General features: G+C 48.2%; 1 protein-coding gene across 5 annotated transcripts in view; it reads right to left on the bottom strand.

The window, feature by feature from the left end:
* NSD2 (nuclear receptor binding SET domain protein 2) overlaps positions 1-24135 on the bottom strand; it is a 113617-nt gene extending 89482 nt beyond the window's left edge. For 2 of the 5 annotated variants that reach the window (XM_039468055.2, XM_074395786.1), the window contains exon 1: positions 23980-24075. The gene's annotated coding sequence lies outside the window, so the exon portion shown is untranslated. Of the gene's footprint in view, positions 1-4372; positions 6747-12393; positions 13239-23979 lie in introns of those variants that run through there. The other 3 variants (XM_074395787.1, XM_074395784.1, XM_074395785.1) reach the window with 3 other exon arrangements.
* Positions 24136-24521: the final 386 nt, after the last annotated feature.

Genomic DNA, 24521 nt, shown 5'->3' with positions numbered 1-24521 from the left:
GGGGACAGAGCAAGACCTTGTCTCAAAAAAAAAAGGCAAAATACATCTTGCATAGACTGAGAGTTTCTTTCTTTTTATTGGGATGGAGTCTCGCTCTGTCTCCCAGGCTGGAATGCAGTGACACAATCTTGGCTCACCACAACCTCTGCCACTCAGGTTCAAGTGATTCTCCTGCCTTAGCCGCTCAAGCAGCTCAAACTATAGGCACACACCACCACACCTGGCTAATTTTTTTTTTGTATTTTGAGTAGAGACGGAGTTTTGCAGCACTGGCCAGGCTGGTCTCAAACTCCTGACCTCAGGTGATCCACCCACCTCAGCCTCCCAAAGTGCCAGGATTACAAGCATGAGCCACCAAACCTGGCCAGAGAGTGTAATATGCATATCTCTTTCACAAAAGAAAGGTGTAAAATCACAAGGACAAAGAACAGAAGGGATTAGAGTTAGAGATGTCAAACCTCGGGAAGCCTTCTTAGAGGAATCAAATTTGTACTGGAGATGTTGTAGGAAGAAGGCTACTAACCCAAAAATTCCCCTTGTTTACAAATATTCTTCTTCTTTAAATCTCTTAAAATTGGCTGGGCGCTGTGGCTCACGCCTGTAATCCCAGCACTTTGGGAGGCTGAGGTGGGTGGATGACCTGAGGTCAGGAGTTCAAGACCAGCCTGGCCATCATGGTGAAACCACATCTTTTAAAAAAAAAAAAAAAAAAAAAAAAAACTCCTCTTAAAATTACAAATGTAATACGATCATTATTAAAAGGATGAAAATATGTAAACACTCAGGTGAAAAATAAAAATGTGAAAGTTAAAACATAAATTAGTAGTTAACAGTTATCAGTGCACCGGGAGCGGTGCCTCACGCCTGTAATATCACCAATTTAGAAGGCCAAGGCCGGCAGATCATGAGGTCAACAGTTCAAGACCAGCCTGGCCAACTGGTGAAACCTCGTCTCTACTAAAGATACAAAAAATCGCCAGGCGCGGTGGCTCAAGCCTGTAATCCCAGCACTCTGGGAGGCTGAAGCGGGTGGATCACCAGGTCAAGAGATCGAGACTATCCTGTCAACACGATGAAACCCCGTCTCTACTGAAAATACAAAAAATTAGCTGGGCATGGTGGCGCGTGCCTGTAATCCTAGCTACTCAGGAGGCTGAGGCAGGAGAATTGCCTGAACCCAGGAGGCAGAGATTGCGGTGAGCCGAGATCGCGCCATTGCACTCCAGCCTGGGTAACAAGAGCGAAACTCCATATCAAAAAAAAAAATACAAAAAATACAAAAAATACAAAAAATCAGCTGGGTGTGGTGACGCAGGTCTGTAATCCCAGCTACTCAGGAGGCTGAGGCAGGAGAATCACTTGAACCCAGGAGGCGGAAGTTGCAGTAAGCCAAGATCTTGCCACTGCACTCCAGCCATGCAACAGAGCTAGACTCCATCTCAATCCAAAAAAAAAAAAAAATGTGAGTTATCAGTGGTTTTCAAAGGGGGACAAGAACACAGGTGGCAGAGGTGGGAAGAGTTAAGCATCACACTGCTGTTTTTTAAAATAAGTCCTTTGGAAATATATAACTAATTATTCACATTTCACAGAATACATGCAATATGACCTGACTGCTAAAGGGCTAGGGAGGCGGAGCAGCCCCTACTTGAGCCCACATGGACCTTGGGAGGTCTCAAACATGAGGGGAGGGGCTCCGCTCCAGAAGCAGGGGGAAGGGTCAAGACAAGAACAGTCAGCATTCAGAACCCACTCACTCAGGCTGAGCATGGGGACTCACAGCTATAATCCCAGTACCTTGGGAGGCCGAGGCAAGTGAATCACGAGGTCAAGAGATTGAGACCATCCTGGTCAACAAGGTGAAACCCCGTCTCTATTAAAAATACAAAAATTAGCTGGGCATGGTGGCGTGTGCCTGTAATCCCAGCTACTCAGGAGGCTGAGGCAGGAGAACTGCTTGAACCCTGGAGGCAGAGGTTGCAGTAAGCCGAGATCACGCCATTGCACTCCAGCCTGGGTAACAAGAGCAAAACTCCATCTAAAATAAATAAATAAATAAATAAATAAAAATAAAATAAAATAAAATAAAGAACCACTCACTGAGTCCCACCCAAGTTCTGCTCCAGCACTTGGAAATAGAGCAATAAACAAAATGCATTCCTTATTCTTAAGGTGCTTATATTCTAGAAGGAAGACGCAGAAAGTAAGAAGTGTAGCTATGCCAGGAAAAGAGAAAGGGTAGAGGGCAGTGGGGAGGCAAGAAGACTGTTCCTTCCTGCACTGGGGCTGGCTGAGCCCCAGTGTGCATTTCTGGCGGGCTTTAACACTTCAAACACAGTAGGCCTCACTGCCCTCATCTTGCCCACTGGCTTAGATGTCAGCTAAAGCCCACTCTGTAATTCTGTGAATCCAACTAAGCAGTCACCCTGGGGAGGTCTCGACACGAGGACAGTAGTGAGATCTACAGGACATTCCCCAGAGCCAGGCTCTGGGAGGGACCAAGCTCCAACCCATTCCTCCAGGGGCAGAAGAGACTGAAATAGAAAACCCAAGTTTGCAAATATGATTTATACACACCTAATATTCCTTTATTTTCTAACATATCACACTAGTCTACCTGAAATATATTTCAGCCCTGCTATCACTGAATGATGGTAAAACCTGTTCTCATATAAAACAATTCCATGGGCACAGTGGCTCACACCTGTAACAGCACTTTGGGAGGCCAAGGCAGAAGGATCACTTGAGCTCAAGAGTTCGAAATCAGCCTGGGCAACATGGCAAAATCCTGTCTACAAAAAATACAAAACTTAGCTGGATGTGGTGGTATGTGCCTGTGGTCATAGCTACTCGGGAAGCTGAGGTGGGAAGATCGCTTGAGCCAGGGAGGTGGTAACTACAGTGATCCAAGTTCATGTCACTGCACTCCAGCCTGGGTGAGAGAGTGAGAACTTGTCTCAAAAAATTTTTTTAAAAAGGCCAGGCAAGGCCGGGCGCGGTGGCTCAAGCCTGTAATCCCAGCACTTTGGGAGGCCGAGGCGGGTGGATCACAAGGTCAAGAGATCGAGACCATCCTGGTCAACATGGTGAAACCCCGTCTCTACTAAAAATACAAAAACATTAGCTGGGCATGGTGGCACGTGCCTGTAATCCCAGCTACTCAGGAGGTTGAGGCAGGAGAATTGCCTGAACCCAGGAGGCGGAGATTGCAGTGAGCCGAGATCGCACCATTGCATTCCAGCCTGGGTAACAAGAGTGAAACTCCATCTCAAATAAAAAAAAAAAAAAAGGCCAGGCATGGTGGCTCACCTGAGGTCAAGAGTTCCAGACCAGCCTGGCAAACATGGTGAAACCCTAACTCTACTAAAAATAAAAAATTAGCCAGGTGTAGTGGTGGGCGCCTGTAATCCTAGCTGAGGATTACTTGGGAGGCTGAGGCAGAAGAACTGCTTGAACCCGGGAGGAGGTTGTTGCAGTGAGCTGAGATCATGCCATTGCATTCCAGCCTGGGCAACAAAAGTGAAACTCCATCTCAAAAATACAAAAACCTGGCTGGGCAAGGTGGCTCACGCCCGTAATCCCAACCCTTTGAGAGAGCAAGGCAGGTGGATGACAGGGTCAGGAAATCAAGACCATCCTGACCAACATGGTGAAACCCCATCTCTACTAAAAATATAAAAAATTAGCTAGGTGTGGTGGTGCATGTGTGTGTCTATAATTCCAGCTACTTGGGAGACTGAGGCAAGAGAACTGCTTGAACCAGAGAGTCGGAGGCTGCAGTGAGCTGAAACTGAGCCACTGCACTCCAGCCTGGCAACAGAGCGAGACACTGTCTAAAAAAATACAAAAAAAAAAAAAAAAACCACACACACACACACACAAAACCTTGTACAAGAATGTTCATAGCAACAACATTCACAATAGCAGAAAGCAACTCAAATGTTTATCAACTGATAAATGGTTGAACAAAATGGTCCATCCATGCGATGGATATTTAGTCATAAATAGAAACGATGTCCTGATTTACGCTACAACATAAACATTATGCTAAGTGAAAGAAGATAGATACAAAGGCCACATGCTGTATGATTCCATTTATGTAAAATGTCTAAAATAGGCAAATCCGTAAAGACAGAAGTAGAATGACTGCCAGGGGCTGGGAAAGGAGAGGACAGAAAGTGACTGCTTAACAGTACAGAGTTTTTTACTGAGTTGTTGAAATGTTTAGAAATTAGGAAGCAGCGACTATTGCACAACACTGAACATACCAAAAACACCACAGAATTGTACACTCTATAATGGTTTAACAACAAATGTTATGTTAATTTTATCTCAATTAAAAAAAAGGTCAGCCAGAGGCAGTGGCTCATACCTGTAATCTCAACACGATGGGAGGCCCAGGTAAGTGGATCACCTGAGGCCAGGAATTCAAGACCAGCCTGGCCAACATGGTAAAACCCTGTCTCTACTAAAAATACAAAATTAGCCAGGCATGGTGGTGCATGCCTGTAATCCTGGTTACTCGGGAGGCTAAGGCAGGAGAATGGCTCTAACCTAGGAGGCGGAGGTTGCAGTGAGCTGAGATGGTGCCATTGCACTCCAACCTGAGCAACAAGAGCAAAACTCCGGCTCCAAAATATATATATATCAAATCTTGGCTGGGCACAGTGGCTCACACCCATAATCCCAGAACTCTGGTTGGCCCAGGCAGAAGGATCCCTTGAGCCCAGGAGTTTGAGACCAGTTTGGGCAACACAGCAAGTACCCCAACTCCAAAAAAAATTTTTTTTAATTAGCTGGGTATGGTAGCACATGCCTGTAGTCCCAGCTACTCAGGAAACCGAGGTGGGAGGATCGCTTGAGCCCAAGAGGTAGAGGCTGTGAACCTTAATTACACTGATGCACTCCAGCCTGAGTGGAGTGCAGAACAAGATCCTGTCTCAAAAACTACTAATATACAGCTGGGCACAGTGGTTCACACCGGTAATCCCAGCAGTTTGAGAGGCCAAGACAGGTGGATCACCTGAGGTCAGGAGTTTGAGACCACCTGGCCAACATGGTGAAACCCCATCTCTACTAAAAAAAAAAAAAAAAAAATTAGCCAGGCGTGGTGGTACATGCCTGTAATCCCAGCTACTCGGGAGGCTGAGGCAGGAGAACTGCTTGAACCCGGGAGGCGGAGGTTGCTGTGAGCCTAGATCACACCACTGCATTCCAGCCAGGGAAAGAAGAACGAGACTCCTTCTCAAAAAAAAAAAAGTTGCCTCGAACATAATTTAAGATAACTACCAGACCACGTATCATCAAACATGAAGGTAAGCTAAGGAAGACATGAAATCCAAAAAACAGATGGTCCATCTCAGAAGATGATATCAACAGCTGTGCAGCAGAATAGGGAGGAGTCCAATCTGGAGCAGGAAGACAGCTCTGGGAGAAAGGTCATCACAGAAAAAAAGAAAAAAGAAAAAAGGAAATGACAAATCTAATGTAACTGGCCATCTCACATGCTTTTTATACAGTTCATTTGAAAAAACCTTAGGCTGAATTAGTAACAGATGCATGGAAAATTAAGCCAACACAAAAACTGTTACTACCAGGAAAACACATAAGTAAATATTATCCATCACAGTGTATGGTTTAGCTGAACAATGTAACAATTTATATTCATTTAAACCAAAATTTGCTATAAAAGTATAGCAAAGACAGCCAACAAAAATTAGCCAGGTGTAGTGGCTCACACTCACACCTGTAATCTCAGCACTTTGGGAGCCTGAAGCAGGACTGCTTGAGCCCAGGACTTGGAGGCTACAGTGAGCTATGATCGTGCCACTGCACTCTACCCTGCGCAAGGGAGCAAGAACTCAGCAATAAAAGGTAAATAAAGATGGCCAACAATTCTTTGACACTCTTGCCACCAAGAGATGAAGGTCTATTTCTCCACTCCCTTAAGGCACTCTGTTTTTACCAACAGAACATGGCAAAAGTGGGGACTTGCTATAACTGAGCAAAAGGGATTTAAAAAAGAGAAAGAACATGTCAAAAATAATGACAGTTCTCACTCTAGCTTTAAAACAACTGGCAGGTCTCACTTCCTCCCTCACGGAACCAGCCACCATGCTGCAAGGAAGCACAGGCAGCCATGGGTTAGACCATAGTAGGGAGAAATGAGGCCCATGGCCAATAGTTCCTGCTGAGCTCCCACAGTTGGCAGCCAGTACCAACAAGCTGGAATCACATGGAGCAGAGGAACAAGCTAACCCTGGCAACCATGTCCCACTTACAAAACTGTAAACAAATACAGGTTGTCACTTTCTCAGCCACTAAGTTCTAGAATAGATCATCAAACCACCACAATATTGGCAATATTGGGAAGAAATCAGGAGGTAACATGGGAGGTAAGAGGGGGGCGGGTAAGAAAGCTAAATCTTCACCATCTTCCACAGATAAAACTGAACATACATTAATTTGAGAGTTCTAAAATTAGCAAAATAAGCAAGTTACTTTTTAAAGTATAGATAAATAGAAGCAACAGCTGAAAGGCCAGGCACGGTGGCTCAAGCCTGTAATCCCAGAGCTTTCAGAGGCCAAGATGAGTGGATCACTTGAGGCCAGGAGTTCAAGAACCACCCTGGCCAACACACGGGAACTCCATCTCTACTAAAAATATAAAAATTAGTTGGGCGTGCCGGGCGCGGTGGCTCACACCTGTAATCCCAGCACTTTGGGAGGCCAAGGCGGGTGGATCACGAGGTCAAGAGATCGAGACCATCCTGGTCAACATGGTGAAACCCCGTCTCTACTAAAAATACAAAACATTAGCTGGGCATGGTGGCGCGTGTCTGTAATCCCAGCTACTCAGGAGGCTGAGGCAGGAGAATTGCCTGAACCGAGAAGGCGGAGGTTGCGGTGAGCCGAGATCGCGCCATTGCACACCAGCCTGGGTAACAAGAGTGAAAGTCGGTCTCAAAAAAAAAAAAAAAAAAAAAAGGGCCGGGCGCGGTGGCTCAAGCCTGTAATCCCAGCACTTTGGGAGGCCGAGGCGGGTGGATCACGAGGTCAAGAGATCGAGACCAGCCTGGTCAACATGGTGAAACCCCGTCTCTACTAAAAATACAAAAAATTAGCTGGGCGTGGTGGCACGTGCCTGTAATCCCAGCTACTCAGGAGGCTGAGGCAGGGGAATTGCCTGAACCCAGGAGGCGGAGGTTGCGGTGAGCCGAGATCGCGCCATTGCACTCCAGCCTGGGTAACAAGAGTGAAACTCTGTCTCAAAAAAAAAAAAAAAAATTAGTTGGGCATGATGGTTCGCATCTGTAATCCCAGCTACGCAGGAGGCTGACGTGAGAATCACCTGAGCCCAGGGACACGGAGGTTGCAGCGAACTGAGATCACACCAACACACTCCAGCCCTGGCCATAGAGCGAGAGCCTGGAGCCTGTCTTTTAAAAAAAAAAAAACAGCAACACCTCAAAGGGCAAAGGTTGCCTTGATGCAAGTCCGAAGGGGAGCAGAGCAGGGACTGTCACCTTTGATTACCAGACTCATGATGCACAACTCTTCATTGGAAGTGCTTTAGTTTCACAAAGGAAAAAAGCTGGAAATATGCTTCAACATTTTGGTTGATGAGAGCAGTTATGTTTCCTTCCACTTTTCAGTATTATGCAATTTGTTGATAAATATATTTTCTGATTACAGAATTATTAAAAAGAATACTTAAGCTATTCTGTCATAATGATATGTCAAATTGCACATCTCTGGAAATAGAATTGATATAAACTCTAGGCTGGAACTCACACAATTCAGTTTCTCTACATCATTCTTGCACCTGGAACTTTCCCAGGGGGAAGAGAGCAGTGAGGGACTGCCTGCATCAAGGCAGCTCTGCAGAACTGGCGCAGAGACCGCTGGGTGGTAACAAAGAGGAGCAGTGCTTGGGTACCAAGGGAGGGAACAACAGCTCCTATGAGACAGGGCCACCAAGAAGCCAAGAAGGCAGAGTTATGAACAGCAGCCCGGCTCACGGACCCTTCCAGCACCGAGAGCATGCCTCCACACTCCAACATTATGCGTGGCCCCAAGCAGCCACCAGAGAATCCTCAGAGGCAGAAATGCAGAGTAAGGACAAGATCCTATCAAAATGTATGTAAACAGGGGACACTGAGACAGATTTCCTTTATCTCCTATCTCAGAAGTTTATCAACTTACAAGAATGACTAGGGTCCCCTCTCCCAAAGAAAACAGAGAAGGCAATGACCGTATTTCATTCTGTTACTATTTCTCCTCAATCAGTAGAGAAGCCTCAGTAATGCTCCACTGACCCATAAGCAGGGGCCTGAGATAGGATACTGGCAATGCTTGATTTTTGCCCTGTACTGAGTTAATCCACTAATTTGTTGAGACGCATACAGCAGCCATGAACATATTGGTATATGAGAAACAGACATCCATTCAGCCTACAAAGGTAGATACTAGACAAACAAGTAGCACTATTATTAGCTTCAAAGGAGTTACAGGCAGTTGAATTTTAAAGACACTTCCAGATTTCAAAACTCAATCGAAAAGAACCCAATAAACTGTTAACACGATACGTAATCCCAATTCGTCTTCCACAAATAAAGTATACAATTTACAGATAAAGAACAAGGCTGGGCACAGTGGCTCGCCTGTAATCCCAGCACTTTGGGAGGCCACACTGGGCAGATCACGAGGTCAGGAGATTGAGACCATCCTGGCCAACATGGTGAAATCCCATCTCTACTAAAAATACAAAAATTAGCTGGGTGTGGTGGCGCATGCCTGTAATCCCAGCTACTTGGGAGGCTGAGGCGGGAGAATCGCTTGAACCAGGGAGTCGGAGGTTTTGGTAAACCAAGATTGTGCCACTGCACTCCACAGCCTGAGTGACGGAGCAAAACTCCGTCTCAGGGGGAAAAAAAAAAAAAGAAAAAAAGAACAAAAGGGGCCTCCAGTGGCTCACATCTGTAATCCCAGTGCTTTCTTTGGGAGGCGAAGGTGTAGCAGATCACTTGAGCTCAGGAGTTCAAGACCAGCTTGGGCAACATGGCAAAACCCCATCTTTACAAAAAATACAAAAACTAGCCAGGCACAGTGGCACACGCCCAAACTCCCAGCTAATTAGGAAGCTGAGGTGGGAGGATGGCTGGAACCCACAGGTTTCAGTGAGCCAAGATTGTGCCACTGCACTCCAGCCTGGTTGACAGAGCAAGATCCCGTCTCCCAAAATAAAAAATAAAAATAAAAGTTGGGGGGTGTGGGGAAGAAAAACCAAATTTTTATACCTACCGTTTTCTTTTTTTTTTTTTTTTTTTTTGAGACGGAGTTTCGCTCTTGTTACCCAGGCTGGAGTGCAATGGCGCGATCTCGGCTCACCACAACCTCCGCCTCCCGGGTTCAGGCAATTCTCCTGCCTCAGCCTCCGGAGTAGCTGGGATTACAGGCACGCGCCACCATGCCCAGCTAATTTTTTGTATTTTTAGTAGAGACGGGGTTTCACCATGTTGACCAGGATGGTCTCGATCTCTCGACCTCGTGATCCACCCGCCTCGGCCTCCCAAAGTGCTAGGATTACAGGCTTGAGCCACCGCGCCCGGCACCTACAGTTTTCTTGGTAGTCTCATTTTGTAAGTTTTCGTTTTGGGTAGTGCTGCTTCTGCTGAAATATCATTTTTCTCTCCCACTTAAGAATAAATGGTCTTAAGTTAAACAAGCTCTCATGACAGTTCCAGCCTCCATCCTAGGCTACTGCAAAGAAAAACACAAGCGAGGGGCAGCAGGGCAGCTCCTGCGTGTGGCTCCACATGGGCCACACTCGCTCCTCATGGCTGTCTAGGCAGCCCCTTCAGCTCACACATGCTGACCACCCACACATGCAGCTCGCTCTGGGAACACCACCATGGACCAGACACAAGCGTCCTGCTTTCGTGGGGCCTTCATTACAGCTGGGAGAGCAGATAGGAAAAACAAACAAGGTACAAGGTAGGATCAGGAGAGCGAAGGAGGTACGCTTTTTTTTTTTTTTTTTTTTTTAAACAGTCTTGCTCTGTCACCCAGGCTAGAGTGCAGTTGGGTAATCTTGGCTCACTGCAACCGCCACCTTCTGGCCAGGATGGTCTCAAACTCCTGACCTCAAGTGATCATGCTTCAGCCTCCAAAAGTGCTAGGATGACAGACCTGAGCCACCTCAGCCAACCCTGCAAAGGCGGTACGTTTCTTGTTTGTTTGTTTGTTTTTTTGAGATGGAGTTTCGCTCTTGTTACCCAGGCTGGAGTGCAATGGCGCAATCTCGGCTCACTGTAACCTCCGCCTCCTGGGTTCAAGCAATTCTCCTGCCTCAGCCTCCTGAGTAGCTGGAATTACAGGTACGCACCACCATGCCCAGCTAATTTTTTGTATTTATAGTAGAGACGGGGTTTCACCATGTTGATCAGGATGGTCTCGATCTCTTGACCTCGTGATCTACCCGCCTCGGCCTCCCAAAGCGTTGGGATTACAGGCGTGAGCCACCGCGCCCCACAGGGGTACATTTTTAAATGGGGGAAGGGGCATCAAGGTGGGGTTCATTGAGAAACTGTTACTTGAGCTAAGGAAGTCCACAATTGTTTTTTTTTTTGTTTGTTTGTTTGTTTTTTTTAAGAGACAGGGTTTCACCATGTTGACCAGGATGGTCTTGATCTCTTGACCTCATGATCCACCCACCTCGGCCTCCCAAAGTGCTGGGATTACAGGCTTGAGCCACCGCGCCCGGCCCACAAATTGTTTTTTTCTTTTTTTTTTCCTTTTTGAGACAGAGTCTTGCTCTGTCTCCCAGGCTGGAGCACAGTGGCACAGTCTTGGCTCACTGCAACTGCCACTTCATGGGTTCACGCAATTCCCCTGCCTCAGCCTCCTGAGTCGCTGGGATTAGAGGCGCACACCACCATTCCCAGCTAATTTTTGTATTTTTAGTAGAGACGAGGCTTCACCATGTTGGCTAGGCTGGTCTCAAGCACCGACCTTGTGATCCACCCACCTCAGCCTCCCAAAGTGCTGGGATTACAAGCGTGAGCCACCACGCTGGGCCCCACAATTTTTTATTTATAAGGGGCTTTCTCGCCGGGCGCAGTGGCTCACGCCTGTAATCCCAGCACTTTGGGAGGCCGAGGCGGGTGGATCACAAGGTCAAGAGATCGAGACCATTCTGGTCAACATGGTGAAACCCCGTCTCTACTATAAATACAAAAAATTAGCTGGGCATGGTGGCGCGTGCCTGTAATCCCAGCTACTCAGGAGGCTGAGGCAAGAGAATTGCCTGAACCCAGGAGGCAGAGGTTGCAGTGAGCCGAGATCGTGCTCTTGTACTCCAGCCTGGGTAACAAGAGTGAAACTCCGTCTCAAAAAAAAAAAAGGGGGGGGGGGTGCTTTCTCTTGTTTCTGAACCCTGAAACAGAAGGAAATGTAGATGCATACAGAAAGAATGCTATCTGGACAGTAAATGGCATTGCTATCCATCTGGTTCTGTCAGACAAAAACTTAGGGCTATAACTGGCACCAGAACTTCCCCTAATCTCTCCTTATCCCTAACAATACAACTTACCAATTTTATTCCAGAAGCCTTCCTAGCTAGGCCTGTCCACTTCTCCCCACACCCACAATTCCAACACTAGCCAACCACCAAGCTCTTTCACCACGACTGATGCCAACAGCCTCCTAACTGACTTATCAGTAGGGAAACTCAGGCAGTAGCTCTCAACTCAAGGACATCAGAATCACATGAAGGACATGTTAGAACACAGATTATCAGGCCCCACTCCAGGGTTTATGATACAGTAAGGTCTGAGACCTGAAAAATCTGCCTTTCTAACTAGCATCCAGGTCATTGATGCTGCTAGTCTGGGTACCAGACTTTGAGAAACACTGGAGACTAAGTTATGATGCAGTAACAAACCCGTAACTGTTTGTTACTTGGCTCAACACAAAGTTTTCTTTCTTGCTCATGGTACATATCCATTTGTTTCCACAATCAGAAACAGGAGAAGGGCTGGGCGCAGTGGCTCATGCCTGTAATCCCAGCACCGTGGGAGGCCAAGGTGGGCACTCATCATGAGGTCAGAAGATCAAGACCATCCTGGCCAACATGGTGAAACCCCATCTCTACTAAAACACAAAAAACTAGCTGAATGTGGTGGTACATGCCTGTTATCCCAGCTACTTGGGAGCCTGACGCAAGGGAATCGCTTGAAACCCAAGAGGCGGAGGTTGCAGTGAGCTGAGACTGCGCCACTGCACTCCTGCCTGGCGACAGAGCAAGACTCTATCTCAAAAAAAAACAACAAAAAAAAGAAAGAAACAGGAGAGCAGGAACATGATAAAGCACTTGTCTCAGAAGTTACATACCACTGTTCATTGGCTGGAGCAATCATAGGCCACACCACATTTCAAGGAGACAGGGGTGTCCAATCCAATCAGGGACCCAAAGCAAGGACAATGGAAAGGTTTTCACCTGAACAGAGTAACCACAGATTGGTCTCTGGTACATATTCTTCCCAAACCTTCTCCCAGCACCAACTCAAATCTACAGAGCAATCTTTGGAATCCTCTTTCCAAAGCAGACAGATTCATGTCACACCCTCACCCTTAAAACCTCGCACTGCTCTTAACTGGGCCTAAAAGAACTTGCCCAACACCACCTGCTCCAGCCACACGAGGCTTTTTCCCGCTCTATCATGGAACCTCTGCACAGGTTCTTCCCTCCATCTGATACTCACCCCCAGATACTCACCCCCAACCCCTCTTCTGCTCTCTGCTGCCTGCTCCAATGTCTATCCCAGAAAGTCTTTCCCAAAGCTTTGTCAGGTATAACCTCCCTACTACATGCACCTAGATCTTTCCTTCATAACTTGCTTTGTGTGATGAGAAATGCTAAACATAAATATGGAGAGAATAGTTAGTAACAGGGCTGGGTGTTGTGGCTCACATTTCTTTTTTTTTTTGAGACGGAGTTTCGCTCTTGTTACCCAGGCTGGAGTGCAATGGCGCGATCTCGGCTCACCTCAACCTCTGCCTCCTGGGTTCAGGCAATTCTCCTGCCTCAGTCTCCTGAGTAGCTGGGATTACAGGCACGTGCCACCATGCCCAGCTAATTTTTTGTATTTTTAGTAGAGACGGGGTTTCACCACGTTGACCAGGATGGTCTCGATCTCTCGACCTCGTGATCCACCCGCCTCGGCCTCCCAAAGTGCTGGGATTACAGGCTTGAGCCACCGCGCCCGGCCTGTGGCTCACATTTCTAATCCCAGCACTTTCGGAGGTGCAGGCAGAAGGACTACTTGAGTCTAGGAGTTCAAGACCAGCCTGGGCAACATGGCAAAACCCTGTCTCTATTTACACATACACACACACACACACACACACACACACACACACACACACAAATTAGCCAGGTGTGGTGACATACACCTGCGTCCCACCTACTTGGGAGGCTGAGGTGGGAGGATCATTTGAACCCGGGAGGGACTCTATCTCAAAAAAGAAAAAGACTTAGAACTCACGTGCCCATACCACTCTCAACTTAAACCAGTCCTGATCTAACCACATATAACCTACTCCCTCTCCCATAAGATTGTGACACAAATCCCAGATGATGTATCATTTCATCAGTAAATGTATTCATCTTCTAAAAGGTTGAGATGTGACTTTAAACAAAACCATTATCACAGTTAAAAATGAAAATAATTCCTCAATAATATAATCATTGTTCCAAATTCTAATTGTCTCAAACATTATAAGTGATATTCAGTTGTGTCGCTAACAAACTGGCCTGACACAAACACAGGTAAGCCCTACAATAAAAATTAGTCCTTGTACCTCCAGTCTCTTATCATCAGCCCCCTTCATTTCTCCCTGATGAGTATGGGTTACTAGTCTTATAGTTTCCCACATTCTCAGTGTTGCCAATGGCAACCCTGTAGTATAGTTCAACATGTTTCTCTCCCCCCTGTATTTCCTGTAGATTGGTTGTTAAACACAGGAGCTTGACTGGACTCAGGTTTGATTTTTTTTTTTTTTTTTTTTTTTTTGGCAAGAGTGTTTCACAGGTTTTTCAAAGATAAGACCTTTGCTCACTGTCCCTCCCCATACATCCCATTACAGGCCTATAAAACCCATGGGACCAAGGACACAGGTCTTGGCTCATCACTGGCACACAGCTGATACTCAATGAATGAAGAAACATCAGACAGAGGTACACTGCCATGCTGACTTGCAGAAATGTAACGGCTCGCTCTTCCATCCACAAATAGATGGCTGTATGTGACAGTTTTCCCTGAGAGGCAAAACAAGTAAGTTCCCAGGGTACAGAATCAGAGGTCAGGCCCTGCAGAGTTTCTAACTCCATCGCATACAGCCTTGTGACTTTGGGTCAGTTACTTGACATCACTGGGATTCAATTTCCTGCTGTGAGGATTCAATGAGATGAAGATGCTTTGCTGCTCAAAGATTCATGCAGCAAAGCTCTACAAAGAATGCACTAACTCCAAAATTTTGGAGGGGAAAGAACACAGAAGCCTCCTATTTCTAACAAATATTTCAATCAAAAATATAGGAATTCACATTTTCATGAAATAAAAATTAGGACAACAGAATAATACAAAAAACTATCTCTACTTGTTAACTAAGTGCCTTCCACATCTATGCACTGCAGACAAATCAAACGGCCCTAACCTTGAAAAATTCACAACCTGGAGAAGAGAATGCCACAAAAGCCTGTGCAACATGCTAATTGTCATTAAGAGGGTGCAGTACACCAGGCGCAGTGGATCATGCCTGTAATTCCAACACTTTGGGAGGCCAAAGCGGGTGAATCATGAGGTCAAGACATCTAGGATATCCTGGTCAACATAGTGAAACTCCGTCTCTACTAAAATACAAAAAATTAGCTGGGCATGATGGCTCTCACTTGTAGTCCCAGCTACTCGGGAGGCTAAGGCAGGAAAACTGCTTGAACCCGGGAGGGTGAAGGTTGCAGTGAGCCAACATTGTGCGACTGCACTCCAGCCTGGGGCCTGGTGACACAGCAAGACTCTGTCTCACACACACACAAAGAAGAGGGGCTGGGCGCGGTGGCTCAAGCCTGTAATCCCAGCACTTTGGGAAGCCGAGGCGGGTGGATCACGAGGTCGAGAGATTGAGACTATCCTGGTCAACATGGTGAAACCCCGTCTCTACTAAAAATACAAAAAATTAGCTGGGCATGGTGGTGCGTGCCTGTAATCCCAGCTACTCAGGAGGCTGAGGCAGGAGAATTGCCTGAACTCGGGAGGAGGAGGTTGCAGTAAGCCGAGATCGCGCCATAGCACTCCAGTCTGGGTAACAAGAGCGAAACTCCGTCTCAAAAAAAAAAAAAAAAAAAAAGAGGGCCCAGTACTCACAAAGGCATGACAAACTTGGGAGCAAAAAAATAAAAACTGCATCAAGTGCCATGGGCCCAGGGTCCACAACATCTAGTTCTGGTAGAAATAGGGAAAGGCGGCCGGGCGCAGTGGCTCACGCCTGTCATCCCAGCACTTTGGGAGGCCAAGGCGGGCGGATCATGAGGTCAACAGATCGAGACCATCCTGGCCAACATGGTGAAACCCCGTCTCTACTAAAAATACAAAAAAATTAGCTGGGCACAGTGGCGCACCTGTAGTCCCAGCTACTAGGGAGGCTGAGGCAGGAGAACTGGTTGAACCAGGGAGGCGGAGGTTGCAGTGAGCCAAGGTCGCACCACTGCACTCCAGCCTGGTGCCTGGTGATGGAGTGAGACTCTGTCTCAAAAAAAAAGAAAAAAGAAAAAGAAATAGGGAAAGGCTTCACAGAGATGAGGGGTGAGCCATAAAATCACCACAGCAACACAAAATTAGGTAACTCAGGAAGAAGCAACAGTACATGCAAAGATCCATGGGACAGGGAGCAGCTCCTCACAAGAGTTACAGACAGCATGATGAGATCTCAAAGCAACCACAAAGGACTGGCCAGCAAAGACAGGAGAAAGACAGGCAGGATCACTGGCCAGAGTCACAGAGGGAAGAAAAAAAAAGTACATTTTTAAAAACTGTGTTATGTAAGGCCAGGCGTGGTGGCTCACACCTATAATCCAAACACTTTGGAGGCCAAGGCGGACAGATCACCTGAGGTCGGGAGTTCAAGATCAGCCTGACCAACATGGTGAAACCCTGTCTTTAAAAAAAAAAATAGTGGCCGGGCGCGGTGGCTCAAGCCTGTAATCCCAGGACTTTGGGAGGCCGAGGCAGGTGGATCACGAGGTCAAGAGATCGAGACCATCCTGGTCAACATGGTGAAACCCCGTCTCTACTAAAAATACAAAAAATTAGCTGGGCATGGTGGCACGTGCCTGTAATCCCAGCTACTCAGGAGGCTGAAGCAGGAGAATTGCTTGAACCCAGGAGGCGGAGGTTGCGGTGAGCTGAGATCATGCCATTGCACTCCAGCCTAGGTAACAAAAGTGAAACTCCGTCTCAAAAAAACAAACAAAAAAAAAAGTGTTATATATTAAAAATATGTGTGTGTGTGTTTGTGTGTGTGTGTGTGTGTGTGTGCGTGCGCGCGCGCGCGCGTACGTATATATATATTGTATACCGGTATATATATATAAATCTGTTTAATTTTTTCTTTTGGGATGGAGTCTTACTGTCACCCAGTCTGGAATGCAGTGGCATGATCATGGCTTCCCGCAACCTCAAACTTCTGGGCTGGAGTGATCCTCTCGCCTTGGCTTCACAAAGCACCAGGATCACAGATGAGCTGTAATAGTAGTCCGTCACAACAGAGTACTTTAAATCAGTGGTCATGGTCACAGAAGGTGCCTGAGAAGAAGTATAAGCAAAAACCTTAAGGAGGGTGGGCAGCAAGCCACACAGATACCTGGGGACAGCATTCCAGGTCAAAGGAGAAGCAAGGGCAATAGTCGGAAGCAGCAGAGCTGCAGGGCTTCAGAGGCAAGAGGCCCCTGTGGCTGGAACAAAATGCGAATGGGAGTGGGTGAAGATGGAAAACACAAGGGCCCCCCAAAACAAGCAGGGAGTCAGAGATGGCAGTCAGTGTGGGGCCCAAGCTAAGATCTGGAGAGAGAAGAAAGAGGAAAAGCATGCCTAGCCCACACACACACGGGGTAAGGGGGCACAGGGGCAGAAAAAAGGAACAAAAATTGACCATGCAAAGGCCCAGAGGAAAACCATGGCAGAAAGAGATGAGCTGAGTAACTGAGATGAGGGCAAAATAAGAAATGCACTGAGAGTCAGAAAGCCCAGTGAGAAACTGGTCTTGAACCCCAGTGGGCAGTGAGAGTCACCCCATGAAGAGTGCGGACGCATAGAACATACATACTTTAAAAAGACAAAGTAGTGTGTAGAGAACTAACTGAAAACAGTAAAACTGGAGTTGGAAACATGCTTTCTGATCATTAGCCTCCATAATATAGCAGCAAAAACATATGAAAACCATCGAAATGTAAGAACACTGCTAACATGCACAGACCCTCTAACAGCATAACAACTTTTTTTTTTTTGAGACAGCATCTCACTCTATCACCCTGGCTAGAGTACAGCAGTGCAATCTCGGCTCACTGTAATCTCCACCTCCCAGGCTCAGGCGATTCTCCTGCCTCAGCATCCCGAGAAGCCGGGATTACAGGCGCCCACCACCACGCCTGTCTAATTTTTGTATTTTTAGTAGAGATGGGGTTTCACCACATTGCCCAGGCTGCTCTTGAACTCCTAACCTCAGATGATCTGCCCACCTCAGTCTCCCAAAGTGCTGGGATTACAGGCATGAGCCACTACATCAGCCAACAGCATAACAAATTTAATTCACATCATCAACTCTCTCAATGCCAACACAGTCAACTTAAAAACTTAGGTTCTAATTCCTTCCAGAAAAAAAGTATTTTTTCTACACATCCACTAGGGTAGTTTCACTACTGGGGTTTTGGGTTTTTTTTTTTGAGACAGAGTTTTGCTCGTTACCCAGGCTGGAGTGCAGTGGCGCGATCTCGGCTAACCGCAACCTCCGCCTCCTGGGTTCAGGCAATTCTCCTGCCTCAGCCTCCTGAGTAGCTGGAAATACAGGCACGCGCCACCATGCCCAGTTAATTTTTTTTTTGTATTTTTAGTAGAGACGGGGTTTCACCATGTTGACCAGGATGGTCTTGATCTCTTGACCTTGTGATCCACCCGCCTCGGCCTCCCAAAGTGCTGGAATTACAGGCATGAGCCACCGCGCCCGGCTCGGGTTTTTTGTTTTCTTTTTTTAAAAGAGGATTGTGTTGTCTCCCAGGCTAGAGTGTGGTGGTGTGATCATAGCTCACTGCAGCCTCAAAGTCCTGGGCTCAAGCAATCCTCCCACGTATCTGGGACTATAGGTAAACACCACCATGCCCAACTAATTTTTTTTTTTTTTTTTTTTTGAGACGGAGTTTCACTCTTGTTACCCAGGCTGGAGTGCAATGGCGCGATCTCGGCTCACCGCAACCTCCACCTCCTGGGTTCAGGCAATTCTCCTGCCTCAGCCTCCTGAGTAGCTGGGATTACAGGCACGCGCCACCATGCTCAGCTAATTTTTTTTGTATTTTTAGTAGAGATGGGGTTTCACCATGTTGACCAGGATGGTCTCGATCTCTTGACCTCATTATCCACCTACCTCGGCCTCCCAAAGTGCTGGGATTACAGCACTTGAGCCACCGTGCCCAGCCGCCCAGCTAATTTTAAAAAAAAAACTTTTTTTTTTTTTTGAGACAGAGTTTCGCTCTTGTTGCCCAGGCTGGAGTGCAATGGTGCGATCTCAGCTCACCGCAACCTCCGCCTCCTGGGTTCAGGCAATTCTCCTGCCTCAGCCTCCTGAGTAGCTGGGATTACAGGCACACGCCACCATGCCCAGCTAATTTTTAGTATTTTTAGTAGAGACGGGGTTTCACCATGTTGACCAGGATGGTCTCGATCTCTTGACATCGTGATCCACCCGCCTCGGCCTCCCAAAGTGCTGGGATTACAGGCTTGAGCCACCGCGCCCGGCCATTTTTAAAAAATTTTTACAGAGATGGGGTCTCCCTATGTTGCCCAAGCTGGCCTCAAACTCCTGGCCTCAAGTGATCCTCCCACCTCAGCCTCCCAAAGTGCTCCAATTACAGGCATGAGCCACTGTGCCTAGCCACTACTGGAGTTTTTGAGCTGAGGCCATAGTACTCAGCTAACCAACTCTGTAATTTCTATCCTAATTAAAAAAATTTTAAATTAGCCAAGCATGGTGGTATCTGCCTGTAGTCCTAACTACTTCAGTATATTTTGCTAAAACCATTAAGTATTACAGAAAGTAAGACGCTTTGAAAACTCACCTGTGGCCAGGTGGTTTTAAGAAGGCAGATGCCAAAACAAAACTAATTTGAAATCTGTCTTAATTTTTCAACTAGCAAACCAAATTTCATTAAATCAGTCAATTCCTTCAAAAGCTATACTGCAGGCCACATGTAAGGCTGAAATGAGAGGATTACTTGAGCCCAGGAGTTCATGACCAGCCTGGTCAACATGGTGAAACCTTGTCTCTACAAAAAAACACAAAAATTAGCTGGGCATGGTGGCACACGCCTGTTGTCCCAGCTACTCAACAGGCTGAGGTGGGAGGATCAACTGAGCCCAGGTGGTCAAGGCTGCAGTGAGCTGTGATTTTATGACTCCACTCTAACCTGGGTGACAGAAAAACTCCGTCTCAAAAAAAAAAAAAAAAAAGTAAAAAGCTATACTGGAACTTGGCTGGGCGCAGTGGTTCACACTTGTAATCCCAGCACTTTAGGTGGACAAGGCAGGAGGATCACTTGAAGCCAGGAGTTACAGAGACCAGCCTCAACATGGCAAGACTGTCTCCATAAAAAAATTTTATATTAGCCAAGCATGGTGGTATCTGCCTGTAGTCCTAACTACTTCAGAGACTGATCTGGGAGGAGAGCTTGAGCCCAGAGTGCTACATTACAATGAGCTATGATTACACCATTGCACTCCACACGAGGTAACAGGTGAGACCCTGTCTCAAAAGACAAGAGCAATATTGCAACAACCAATAGACATATACAAAATGCTAAAGAGTCCCTGTGTAACCAACGTAAGTCTTTTTATCCCCCAAAGTACTCACTATAAATAACCATTCATTAAAAAGAAGCTCACACTTGTAATACCAGCACTTTGGGAGGCCGAGGCTGGCAGATCACACAAGACCAACCTGGCCAACATAGTGAAATCCCACCTCCACTAAAAATAGAAAAATTAGCTGGGCGTGGTGACACACGCCTGTAGTCCCAGCTACTCAAGAGGTTGAGGCAGGAGAATCGCTTGAACCCGGGAGACAGAGGTTGCAGTGAGCCAAGATCACGCTGCTGCACTCCAGCCTGGTGACAGTGAGACTCTGCCTCAAAAAAAAAAAAAAAAAAAAAGAAACTAGCAAATCATACAGTTTGTAAATACGAGCCTAATCCTCTAAAGCTCTGGTGTCATCTCTTGCTTTTGTATTCTGTGTGTTATATTTTATCTTGATAAAGGATAGAGAAATCAACAAGGTAAGTTTCTTGACCTATCTTGGTGGTAGTAGAGATCTGTCCTATTACTTGTTATACTTATATACTTGCAATGTTTCAGACGGACCTCAGGCCAGCCATATCCTTTCTAGACTCAGCTTTTTCTCCCAGAGGGTTCCTTTCTGCTCAATAATACTTACAAAAGAGAGAGGCAAACCGGCCAGATACAAGCATTAAAATGGGCTGTTTACCCTAAGCCATATGCCCATTTATTCAGCACTTACTGAGTGTCTGCATGAGAAGGCACCAGCAGAGGCTACGCTGCCCAAGGCAATGACAGAGTCCTACCTCTAAGAGTTCACCCAACAGGAGACAAGGTCACATGTGGCCATTAAAACGCCATGAATTATGCTCAAAGAGGAAGGACAAGTGGCAGTCCACATCCAAGAACAGCCCACACAAAGGCCTGGACTCAGGACATGGTACCATGTATTTGGAGAACAAGGTCACATTTACTACAATCAAGCAAAAAAAGAGACTGAGGTTCAGAAGACTAAGATGCTTATCCAAAGTTGTATGCATTCTATGGCCATAAGCAGCCCACCCAAAAAAAAAGGCAAAACCAAAAACCTGTACCAGAACATATGAGTACAAAGCCTTATGACTTCTGTTCCCTCTGATTAAGTGAAGTATTTACTTAAAAAGGTTATTTGCCCACTTGCCCAGCTAAAAAGGACAGGGTAGAGCCAGGGAAGGTTTCGTGTGCCTGTAGTCCCCACTACTCAGGAGGCTGAGGCAGGAGAATCACTTGAGCCCAAGAGTTTGGGACTGAAATGCACCATGACTTCTCTCCTCTGAAACAGCCACTGCACTCAAGCCTGGGTCACATAGAGAGACTCTGTCTCTAAAAATAAATAAAATGGCACAGGGCAAAATATGTTTGGATTATGAACTTCGGCACCATCTTAGCACATCTTTTCTTTTTTTTTTTTTGAGACGGAGTTTCGCTCTCGTTACCCAGGCTGGAGTGCAATGGCGCGATCTCGGCTCACCGCAACCTCCGCCTCCTGGGTTCAGGCAATTCTCCTGCCTCAGCCTCCCAAGTAGGTGGGATTATAGGCACACGCCACCATGCCCAGCTAATTTTTTGTATTTTTAGTAGAGACGGGGTTTCACCATGTTGACCAGGTTGGTCTCGATCTCTCGACCTTGTGATCCACCCGCCTCGGCCTCCCAAAGTGCTGGGATTACAGGCTTGAGCCACCGCGCCCGGCCCACATCTTTTCATTTAAGTTCTTACTTGGTAAAGAGAATCCTGTGGCTTAGTAAGACTAATTCCAGCTACTTTTACATGTTTTATACTGAATCTTCAAACTGTAAAAAAGTAACTAATTAGTTCACATTCTGCCATGTAAGTAAACTTTGTAATATTTGATAACTTTTAGAAGGAGAAAATAATCTGAATAGGTAAAAGACTGTACCCACCTAAACCCCACAAGGTTAGGAGGGGTGGGTAGTCCTCTACCTACTCAGATTATTTTCCTGATTCATTCTGGGATTCCAACTAATTCTTCGTTTGGGTCCCCACACTTCAGCAGGTACTGGTTTAAAAGCCCTGTATACGTTGATTGCATAAAAACAAACCAAGTCACACCTACGGCCTGTTTACCGTATCATTTTGTTCATGTCTACATGTTCCATCAGTTTACATGTTACATATGAATATATAAGATAAACTGCCCATCATTCTTCAAAATTCAGTTAGTTACCTCATACTCTTAAAATTAAATGTTTCCTGTTAGAATCAGGCCAGAATCTTTGGTAGTAATGCAGTCAGGAGGGAACGATTTTTGTACTGAAGAGATCAGAGTTCTTCACAAAAGCTTACATAAACTCAAAATTGTGCAGTTAAGTTCTCACTCTACCAACCACCAGCCCAAAACTGAAGGTTGCTGGGTGGCTGAGAAAATGGAAGGAAAGAAAAGGAAATGACTCAAAGTAATCGTGCTTAAAGCATGAGACCTCTTCATCTCCAGTTGGCAGTTTAGATTTGAACCATCATCAGTTGCGGGGAATGAGAGCACACATTAAGTACACCAGGAAAGGCTGTGCTCAGAAACGTGCTTCATGGTGTTGGCATTCTGCTTTTTAAAATATTGTTGCTCTCGTCACATTTAAATATGTAACTAGGGCATTTACAACATTTTTGGAAAATTATACAGTTTAAGTCCCACGTTCATAAATGGGATGGCTCCTAAATTATTTTCCATGTTGATAACATTTAAAATACAGAAAATAGAGTCAATATAATCAATGCGTGATCCTGGCTTTTAACTCATTTAAAAATCAAGGCTTAAAAGTCTGTGAAGTAGGTGGGTAGTACTGAAAACTCCTCCTAAGCCAGGTCTAGAACTTTATCAAATGTCTTCACAGGGTCTGTGCTGTATGTACAAAAACACCCACAAATACACATTATCTACCTAAAAATGACTAACACCACCACGTCGGTCTGTAGCGTTTCAACCTGAATGTCAAAGCCCACGGTGGGCACAGAAAGATGCGCGCTGCAGTGGCTCCTATACAATACCCTCATCCATTTTATTTCTACAGAAACTCAAGACCAGCATTTTTTAAACGCCGAGATTTTAAAGCACGGTTCCCGCGAGCGGGGCAAAACCGGTCCCCCGGTCGCCAGGTCCCGTCCCCCGTCCCGAGGCTTGGAGGACCCTCCGTCTGCATCCCGGGGCGAGGGGCACAGGCCAGGCGGAGGCCGGGAGGCCGAGGGCGCGGCGCGCGCCGACAGCCCCCGGCAGGGTCCCCTCGCCCGGCTCCCCGCGTCTCCACCTGCCAACGGCCGGACCGCCGCCCGGCTCCCCCGGGGCGCGCCCGCGCTGACCAACGCCCGGGCGCCGCGGGTGTCAGCGCCGGACGCCGCCCGCAAACAAAAAGCGCCCCTCGGCCCGACCCCCGGCCCCGGCCCGGGGACCCCAACCGGCCCCTCCCACCGCGGCCGCCTCGGACCGGGGGCGCAGCACAAAGGCCGGCCCGACCCGCTCCGCGCAGCGGGAACAAAGGCGGCCGCCTCGGCCCGGCCGGGCACAGGTGCAGCCGCCGGGCCCGGCCGGGCCCAACATGGCCGCGCCCGCCCGCCCGCCCGGCCCCGTTAGCCGCCGCCGCCCGCAGGCCGCCGCCCCTCCCCTGCCCGGACGCGGCCCGGCCTCCGCGGTCCGCCCGGCCTCCCGCCGGCGCTCAGGCCTCCGCAGTCCCCGCCACCCCCTCGGGCCTCCCGGTGCCCCGGCCCCCGAGCCGGCCCCCCGGGCCTCCGCGGTCCTCCCCGCCGCCCCTCAGGCCTCCCACCGCCCGGCCTCCCAGGCCCGGCCCCGGCGGTTGGCGGCCCGCGGCGGTTGGGCGGGCGCCCCAGTGACCTGCAGTGCGTCGCATCCTCGGCGGGCGGCTCTCCGGAGCGGCGGGCGGGGAGGGGGCCGGGGCCGTGCGGCGGGAGGGCCCGGGCGGGGAGGGGGCGGCGGCGGTGGCGGCGGCGGGCGCAGCGCGGCCAGGCCGAGGCTCTCGCGCGCGGCGCCGACCCCGCCCCCGCGCCTCCCGCCCGCCGCCGCCGCCGCCGGGGCCGCCGCCGCCTCGCAGAAGCCGCGGGAAAAGTGCGCGCCGCTGATTGGCTGCCGCGCTCGCGGGGCCCGCGGACCGGGCTTTTCAAATCCGCGCCGGGGCCGCGCACAGGCGGGGCGGGCAGGCACGCGGCGGGTGGGGACCGCGCGGGCGGGCGGGGGTTGGAGCGCCGGGAGGGCCGGGCCGCGGGCCCCGCGAGCCGCCTCAGAGGAGCGCCGGGCGCGCGCCCCACTCCCGCTACTCAGCGGCGCGCACCCGGCCCAGACCGGGCGGCCCCTCGCGCCGCGCGCAGTGACGTCACGGTCCGCGCCCAATCGCCGCCCGGAGCCGGCGCCCCAGAGCC

Source organism: Saimiri boliviensis, chromosome 3, assembly GCF_048565385.1.
Source record: "Saimiri boliviensis isolate mSaiBol1 chromosome 3, mSaiBol1.pri, whole genome shotgun sequence".
NCBI lineage: Eukaryota > Metazoa > Chordata > Mammalia > Primates > Cebidae > Saimiri > Saimiri boliviensis.
This window is presented reverse-complemented; position numbering and strand designations above follow the sequence as displayed.